This window comes from Anas platyrhynchos, chromosome 6, assembly GCF_047663525.1.
Source record: "Anas platyrhynchos isolate ZD024472 breed Pekin duck chromosome 6, IASCAAS_PekinDuck_T2T, whole genome shotgun sequence".
NCBI lineage: Eukaryota > Metazoa > Chordata > Aves > Anseriformes > Anatidae > Anas > Anas platyrhynchos.
This window is the reverse complement of record NC_092592.1, coordinates 41,738,291-41,747,500: the sequence shown is the minus strand read 5'-3', so window position 1 is coordinate 41,747,500 and position 9,210 is coordinate 41,738,291. Positions and strand designations below refer to the sequence as shown.

The window sequence follows — 9,210 nt, the reverse complement described above, 5'->3', positions numbered from 1 at the left end:
CCTTTGGTCCTTCACCGGCCAAGTCCCTCGCGGAAGATTGGAACCATGGTGAAGAAGACCTCCACAATCGCTTCGGAACTAAATTACGTCTCAGTCACACTCTTACACACACAGGCAACCAAAACCCATCCAACAGAACACTATACGTTTTAAACACTTACGACTCCGTTGTCTTCATTCAGATCTTCACACGCAGAATTACGGGCAAAATATAGTGCTGCAGCAAACAAGGGAGCTGAAAAAAAAATCAAAACCTTAGCTTACCTTTATTCAGGTTCGAGATGCCATTAGTCCCGACCAGACTCGAACAGCAGCCACCAAATGCTGGGGCACATCTCCTAGATCAAATAAGAATTCAGGAACCAAAGCCCTCCCGGACAAGCCCCCTGGTGTCATACATGACTGGGTCCCAAACTGGATTGCAATTAAATTTTACAATTTTTTAAATAAATACAGGTAAACGAGAAGTTGCTCGCAAACAGATATACTGTGCCAGATGCCCTTCAGCAAGTGCCCAGAGGCAGACTGGATATCTTTACCAAAACAGTCCCGACAATGTATTAGTACACCCATGCACTGCCACGTTACCTGTCATCACTAACTGCCAGGCAGGACAGCTCCACACCAAACACATACACGCACAGGCATGCCACAAACACTACAAACAAAACACACAACACTAGGAAAACACACAACACTAGGCGCAGGAGAAAGCGACCCCCAGATGAAAGCCCTACGGCAACAGCAAGTCAGAACAGGTGCTCTGCACCAGACCCAAGGAGAGACTCAAATGTCACAACACGTGACTGGAAGCAACTGCCAGAACTGGGATGATGGAGGCCTAAAAAGCCTGCCTTCAAGACAAGAGACCAGAAGGATGGGGAGAGAAAACCACCTAAGACAACTCTCAGGAAATCAATTCCCAAGCAAGAGCTCCTGATGCGGCCCAGATGACTTCTGCAAGAGTGAGGATGGAAACAGACGCGATCTCGAACCGAATATGATGCACATGACCTGAAACAGATCTGCACTTTCGAGCACTTCTTGTCTTGCAGTCGCTGCTTGATCAGAGTCACGATGACGAAACAAGCATTGAGGCCCTTCAGCACAGCTACCAAGTCGCCTGTCTGGTCAGTCCGGTGTCAAAAGCCAGGAGGATATCAAGACCCGAGAAGCACAGAACAGACACTGCAGAAGCAACACCACAAGACAGACAAACTGAAGCAAACTGTCCTGCCTGGCACACGCACTCACACTACAAAATAATCCTGCCTCTTCTATTAGCCTGCTGACCCAGCCACAAGCAGCCTGAACGTGACCCAGCCTCAACCACCCTCACAGTGGCACCAAGTCTATTCAGCCAGCTGGCTCCATGCTGCTCTGCCTCCCAGCTCCCATTAGCCACTCCAGATATGCAAATACCAGGTGCCCCCCAACTTAGCTCTCAGGTTGCTGCATGGTAAAGTCCCTCCGCCTCAAGAAATGCACAGGCACTGATTGTCATCTTAGTCAACTGAAGGCTCATCATCAGCTGCAAAAACAGAGTAACAGCATTCACTAGGACGCCAGCCCCATTGCTCACCTTCTCCACAATGCTGACTACTGCTGATGCAACATACAATTGTGCTCACATGTTCCTCTCGGAGTCCAAGCTCCAACAGTGCAGCCAGTATCATCCACACCACCTGGGAAAACAAAGGGATTAAATGATCATTGCCTTCACAGCAAGTCAGCCAATGGTGTTGTTTTTTTTTTTATTGTTTTTTTTTTTGTGTGTGTGTGTTTCCTGGTTTTTTTTTTTTTTTAATGTTTTAGCTAAACAACATGCGGAGAGCAGACAAGAGAACTGGGGTGTTTCTAGAAGCAACAATCCCCATGCTTTTGCTGCAGCTTTTAACATTGAAAGGACGACACGACCAGGCCAGTAACTGGAACTCTTTCAAATGGAATTAGCTCAAACAGGTTCATCATCACTTGCAAAAACAGAGAACCAGCATTCACTAGCACGCCAGCCCTGATACCCACCTCTTGGACAATGCTCACTACTACTGATGCAACATACAGTTGTGCAATACCTCTCTCTTCCCAGCTCCTTTGCCTCAGCTGCTCAGTAACTCCACATGACAAATGGGCCCGGGCGGCGCCGCGCCGAAATGGGGCCGGGCGGACTTATTCTGCAGAGAAGAAGGTGACCGTGCTCACTCTCTAGGCACTACTGCACTTATGTGGTCAAGGAACCCTACCCCACGGTTTCCCCAAAACAACGTACCTTTTGTTTTTCTTATTATCTTTTATTTACGTAAAAAGAAAAATCGAGGAGCAGAACTGAATACATGCCAAAAAAAAAAATCAATTCCATTCCACTCACAGGAAACATCACTTACTTAAGTAGGCTACCTGAGAACCAAAAGGCTATGCAGATGGGTCAAAACACACTACAGGACACTGGGGCCAGGCCCTCCACTACACTGAATTAAAACCCATTCCTACACTCACCAAGGTACAACCCCAACCCAAACACAGAAACAGCATTTCAGCTTAAAAAATTTGGGAACTGCTGGAAAGCATGCTTCATACTCAACAAGGAGTGCTCAGGCTACACAAGACAGGGCTTCGGGCACCTCTTTGCCTACCAAAGAAGACGTCCATCAGCACCTGCTTTGTTCCAATTCTCAAGAACTAACATCACAGCCCACATTCCCTGGGACACCTGATAAACAGAAGAGAAAGCAGCCATACCCTTTTCAAGCCATCCCTGCACATGTTGCTCCTTGATCGTATGCAACCTCTTCTCAAATCCTCAACCGCTTCTGTGGAGAGCCTGCCACGGCACCTGCAAAGCAAGATGGATACCCTTCGCACTCACCTCGTGCTACTTGGCCGTTCTGCTCCAATCCAGCTCACAACCAGCCCGCCCTTCTCGTGCTGCTCTTCAGAGTGCAGCTTGGCCCCACTCAGCCTGTGTGAGACAAATGTCAAACAAAAAAGCATAGGCTGAAGCAGCATCCAAAGACACAGCACAGCTGGGACAGTTACTCTCAGCTGCTCCCTTACCTCGGCCCCCACACCGGCCCTCGAGGAAGATGCTTCTATCTACTCTCTTAGGCCAGCTACAACACCCCTGAAACATAAACAGGATTTTTACTGTACTTTGTGTAGTTAAGTAACTGCAGTGACAGCTGCACCCCTAAAGTACCTGCCACATCTGTTCATCGCTCAGCTTCTAGCATTAGCACCCAGCCCTCAACAACAAAAGGGACCCCATTTACAAGGTTATCATTTCAAAACAGCAGCCCCCTTGCCTCAGCACATCAGAAGTAGATCAAGCCAGTCACTGAGCTGCCTAACGAGTTCTGAACAGTTCCAGAAGGAGCTCTTTCCTGTGACAGGTTCCTCCAAAGGTTTACGCTCTACTGGGGACAGAATAGAAATAAAAGTTTCAAAACCCCATATCTGTAAGCATTCAAGATTCAACAGACCTCCTCAAGCACACCGTTCAAGCACTATGCACACAGCTGCTCACAAGCAGATATACTCTCCCAAATCCACATCTGCCAACCACCAGAGATGACTGTGCCAGCTGCCCTTCAGCAAGTGCCCAGAGGCAGACCAGATGTCTTCGCCAACACAGTACAAACAATGTATTAGTACACCCATGCACTGCCACATTAATCACTAACTGCCAGGCAGGACAGCTCCAGACCAAACACATACACACATAGACACGCCGCAAACACTACAAACAAAACACACAACACAAGGCACAAGAAAAAGTGACCCCCAGAGGAAAACCCTACAGCAACAGCAAGTCAGAACAGGTGCTCTGTCTGCACCAGACCCCAGGAGAGACTCAAATGTCACGACACGTGACTGGAAGCAACTGCCAGAACTGGGATGATGGAGGCCTAAAAAGCCTGCCTTCAAGACAAGAGACCAGAAGGATGGGGAGAGAAAACCACCTAAGACAACTCTCAGGAAATCAATTCCCAAGCAAGAGCTCCTGATGCGGCCCAGATGACTTCTGCAAGAGTGAGGATGGAAACAGACGCGATCTCAAACCGAATATGATACACAAGACCTGAAACAGATCTGCACTTCAAGCAGCGACTGCAAGACAAGAAGTGCTCGGATCAGAGTCATGATGACGAAACAAGCATTGAGGCCCTTCAGCACAGCTACCAAGTCGCCTGCCTGGTCAGTCCGGTGTCAAAAGCCAGGAGGATATCAAGACCCGAGAAGCACAGAACAGACAATGCAGAAGCAACACTACAGGACAGACGAACAGAAGGAAACTGTCCTGCCTGGCGCACGCACTCACGCTACAAAATAATCCTGCCTCTTCTATTAGCCTGCTGACCCAGTCACAAGCAGCCTGAACGTGACCCAGCCTCAACCACCCTCACAGTGGCACCAAGTCTATTCAGCCAGCTGGCTCAATGCTGCTCTGCCTCCCAGCTCCCATTAGCCACTCCAGATATGCAAATACCAGGTGCCCCACAACTTAGCTCTCAGGTTGCTGCATGGTAAAGTCCCTCCGCCTCAAGAAATGCACAGTCACCCATTGTCATCTTAGTCAATTGCCAGGCTCATCATCAGCTGCAAAAAACAGAGTACCAGCATTCACTAGCACGCCGGCCATGATGCCCACCTTCTCCACAATGCTGACTACTGCTGATGCAACATACGGTTCTGCTCACCTCTTCCTCTCCGAATCCAAGCTCCAACAGTGCAGCCAGTATCATCCACACCACCTGGGAAAACAAAGGGATTAAATGTTCGTTGCATTCACAACAAGTCAACCAATGGTGTTTTATTTTGTTGTTCATTTGTGTGTGTGTTTGTTTTTTTTGTTCGTTTGCCTGTTTGTTTTTTTTTGGGGGGGGGAACTGCTTTAGCTCAACAGAATGCAGAGTGCAGACGAGACCTGAGGTGTTTCTAACAGCAACATCCCCCATGCTTTCACTGAAGCTTTGAATATTAAAAGGACAATACAACCCAGCAAGTAACTGAAACTTTCTTAACTGGAATTAGCTCAAATTCTATTATTTTTTTTTTTTTAACTTAGAAAGAAAAATCCAGGAGCAGAACAGATTATACACCAACAAAATCAATTCCATTCCATCCCCAGAGAAAAATCACATACTCTCATCCCCTCCTGTACCTCAGCCGCTTGCCTGCCCCACATAGCAGATGCTTCCATCTGTTCTCTTTAGCCACTTACAGCACTTCTAAAAAGCAAACTGGAATTTTACTCTATTGAATGTAGGAAAATAACTGCAGTAACAACCGCACCCCAAATATAACAGCTACCTCTGCTCATCACGCATCAGAGTCACTGCAGAAGCAGCTCGGGTTGAGATGTCCTGCACTGCGCACTGCACGCTGCATTTCAACCTGAACAAAGGAAAGACACATGCAGAAGATAAACATTCAGCTGCCAGCAGTAGCACCCATCCCTCAACAACATAAGCGACCCAATCTTTACTTTTATCCTTTCAAAACAGCACTCCACTTGCCTCTATACCTGCAAATTAGGTCCAAGCTTGAAAGGAGCGGCCACCATCATCTACACCACCTGGGAACACAAAAGGACAAAAGAACCACTGTGCTTGCAAGCACCCACCTGCCACGCTGCTCCTCTATCCCAAACAGACTCACCTCAGACCCTCACAGGGAAACACCTGAGCGTCTTCCCTTCGCTTCAGATAAGGCATGACCAGGCTGGCAACACTCACCTTCCCTCAGAGCTCCATCACAGGAGGATATCCCTTCCCTGTCCACGACTGCACAAAGCACCTGCAGAGACAAGGGAAAAGCACACTCTGAGGCACCTCACAGCCACAGTGTACCTGCTGCAATACCTCTCTCTTCCCAGCTCCGGTACTTCAGCTGCTCACCAGATCTAACTCAGATTCTTCACTCACAGCACCACAGCAAAATCTGCCCAGGCCACACAACACACACTACACAGACTACATTGCCTAAGACACACAAGCTGGAACATTCCCACCCAACAATCAGTCGCATCACACAGGAAGGCTGCTGCACACTCTCCGAGAAACCAAACCTACCAGTCCTGAGCAGCTCCCCACCTCCTCCTGCCAACCACACTCAGCAAACACACTATTCACTACTCAGAAAAACAGAAAGTTAAAACATACACACACAAAAAACAACTGAGCTCCACAAATGCCAAAAAGACATGCACACACAGCAGCCTCGGCAGGGGTAATCAAACTTACCCTTTGCAGATGAAAGAGGTGACTCTGATACAACCCTGCTCAGTCTCTTGGTAATGCTGCATCTACCCTGCCAAGCCACATGTAGCATGAAATGAAGCTGGTTGTAGTCCTCTGGAAAATTACAGAAGTAGGTCTATGCATCTAGAGAATAAATTTAGCTCAAAAACAGAAGAGCATCCCACCATCCCAAAAAACAGTGAGCCAGCAGCCTCTACTAAATATCCCTCTATTAAGTGAATTTCAAGCACTTAAAAATTCTAGTAATCTATAAACTCCAGTCTGTCTAGAGAACCCTGCAACTGAATGAAGGAAAAACAAAGCACTGCCCCCAAAGAGCAGCCCAGGCAGAAGGAGCTCTCTAATGCCATGCCTGGGGCTCATATACCATTTGGCCCCACCCAGCACCCAAACGCAATCACCTGGGAAAGGGGAGGGGCAAAGCACAAGGAAGTAGAAAGAAAGCAGGAGCAGCAGCAGCTGGTTTTTTTCTTTATTATTTTTTTTTTAAACCTGATTTACTTGAACAATATGCACAGAGCAGACAAGAGACCTGGGGTGTTTCTAGAAGCAACAATACCCATGCTTTTGATGGGGTTTTTAACATTGAAAGGACAACGCGACCAGGCCAGTAAATTGGAACTTTTTCAAATGGAATTACGTCAAACAGGTTCATCATCACTTGCAAAAACAGAGAACCAGCATTCACTAGCACGCCAGCCCTGACACCCACCTCTTGGACAACGCTCACTACTACTGATGCAACATACAGTTGTGCAATGCCTCTCTGTTCAAAACTCCTTTACTTCAGCTGCTCAGTAGCTCCACGTGACAAATGGGCCCGGGCGGCGCCGCGCCGAAATGGGCCCGGGCGGCGCCGCGCCGAAATGGGCCCGGGCGGACTTATTCTGCAGAGAAGAAGAAGGTGAGCCTGCTCACTCTCGAGGCACTACTGCACTTACGCAGTCAAGAGACATTACCCCACTGTTTCCCAAAAACAACGTACCTGGCAACCCCTCATAAACATACTTCTAATATGTCAATTCAAGGACATCAAGACTAAAAGGCTGCAAGGTCTAAACACTAGACAGACAGAAAACACACAGGCAAAAGCTCCAGAAATATAACAAACTGTCCCTAAACTTGAAACAGACTACCCCTTACGTGCCCACTGCTGCCATTTTCAGATACACGCTCACACAGGGAGCCTCCATCACACATTTCTCCTAAACCCTGCTGCATCACTTTGACAGCAAGATTATGACTTTGATAAGATTTGACATAGATGCAAAGGCTCACAGAAAGCCCCGTAATTCTGCAAAAATCAGAAGGGACCCAGAACCACAAAGCAAACACACAAAGTAACATCACCATACTATCCGTAAAACTGCTATAACAACTACTCACCTGAAGAGCTGCGTGCAATACAGGCACCTACTACTAGATTGCTTTACTATGACAGATCCTACCAGTTTTTACCTCAAAAAGACAGGAGTACCAGTTTCTACTTCAAAATGCATCAGTCCATAGACTCTGACCCACCTAAAGAACCCTCCAAAAGACTGAAGGAAAAATGAAGCACTTACCCCAAAAAGCAGCCCAGGCAGAATGAGCTCTGTCATGGAATACCTGCAACTCAGTTACCACTAGGTCCCACCTGGAACCTGAAGCCAATCACCTGGGAAAGTGCAGGGGGAAAGCATAAAAAAGCAGAAAGACGAGCAGCAGCAGCTGTGGTTTTATTAACTTCCTTATATGGCTTAGCTCCACAGCATGCAAAGTGCAGACAAGAGAACTGGGGTGTTTCTAGAAACAAAAATCCCCATGCTTTTGCTGCAGCTTTGAATACTGAAAGGACAATACTACCACGCAAGTAAATGAAGCTTTTTCAGCCGGATTTAGCTCAGACTTGTATTTACGCAGGAAGAAAACTCTAGGAGCAGAACAGATTATGTGCCAAAGAAGAATTCAATTCCATTCCACTCGCAGGAAAAATCACTTACTTCAGTAGGCTACCTGAGAACCAAAAGGCTATGCTGATGGGTCAAAAGACACTACAGGACACTGGGGCCAGGCCCTCCGCTGCACCCATTTAAAACCCATCCCTACACTCACCAAGGTGCAACCCCAACACAAAAAAAAACAGACACAGCATTTCAGCACCTGCTTTGTTCCGATTCTAAAGACTAACACCACAGCCCACATTGCCTGGGACACCTGATAAACAGAAGAGAAAGCAGCCATACCCTTTTCAAGCCATCCCTGCACGTGTCGCTCCTTGATCATCTGCAACCTCTTCTCAAATCCTCAACCACTTCTCTAGAGAGCCTGCCATGGCACCTGTAAAGCAAGATGGATACCCTTCGCACTCACCTCGTGCTACTTGGCCGTTCTGCTCCAATCCAGCTCACAACCAGCCCGCCCTTCTCGTGCTGCTCTTCAGAGCGTAGCTTGGCCCCACTCGGCCTGTGCAACACACCTGTGAAACAAAAAGAAAAGCATAGGCTGAAGCAGCATCCAAAGCCACAGCACAGCTGGGACAGTTACTCTCAGCTGCTCCCTTACCTCAGCCCCCTCACCTGCCCTCAAGGAAGATGCTTCCATCTGCTCTCTTAGGCCAGCTACAACACCCCTGAAATATAAACAGGATTTTTACTGTATTTTGTGCAGTTAACTTACTGCAGTGACAACTGCACCCCTAAAGTACCTTCTACATCTGCTCATCGCTCACCTTGCCAAAAGCAGCTCCGGTCAAGTCCCGTGTTGTACACAGTGTTTCACCTTAAACAAATGAAAACAGCCACAAGAGAATCAAGCATTCAGCTGCCAGCATTAGCACCCATCCACCAACAACACAAAAGGGACCCCATTTACAATACTATCGTTTCAAAACAGCAGCCCCCTTGCCTCAGCACCTCAGAAGTAGATCAAGCCAGTCACCGAGCTGCCTACCGAGTACAGTTCCAGAAGG

The 9,210-nt window shown here is 47.7% G+C and overlaps 1 long non-coding RNA gene across 1 annotated transcript; it reads right to left on the bottom strand.

Annotated features, from left to right (window-relative positions):
* Window positions 1-3,429: 3,429 nt before the first annotated feature.
* LOC140002768 (uncharacterized) lies at window positions 3,430-6,535 on the bottom strand. The gene is made up of 6 exons (XR_011810288.1): window positions 6,243-6,535; window positions 5,736-5,796; window positions 5,525-5,575; window positions 5,311-5,394; window positions 4,698-4,751; window positions 3,430-4,596 (listed from the first exon to the last, which is right to left on the bottom strand). It is a non-coding gene; the product is annotated as an uncharacterized lncRNA (long non-coding RNA).
* Between the last annotated feature and the right edge of the window lie 2,675 nt (window positions 6,536-9,210).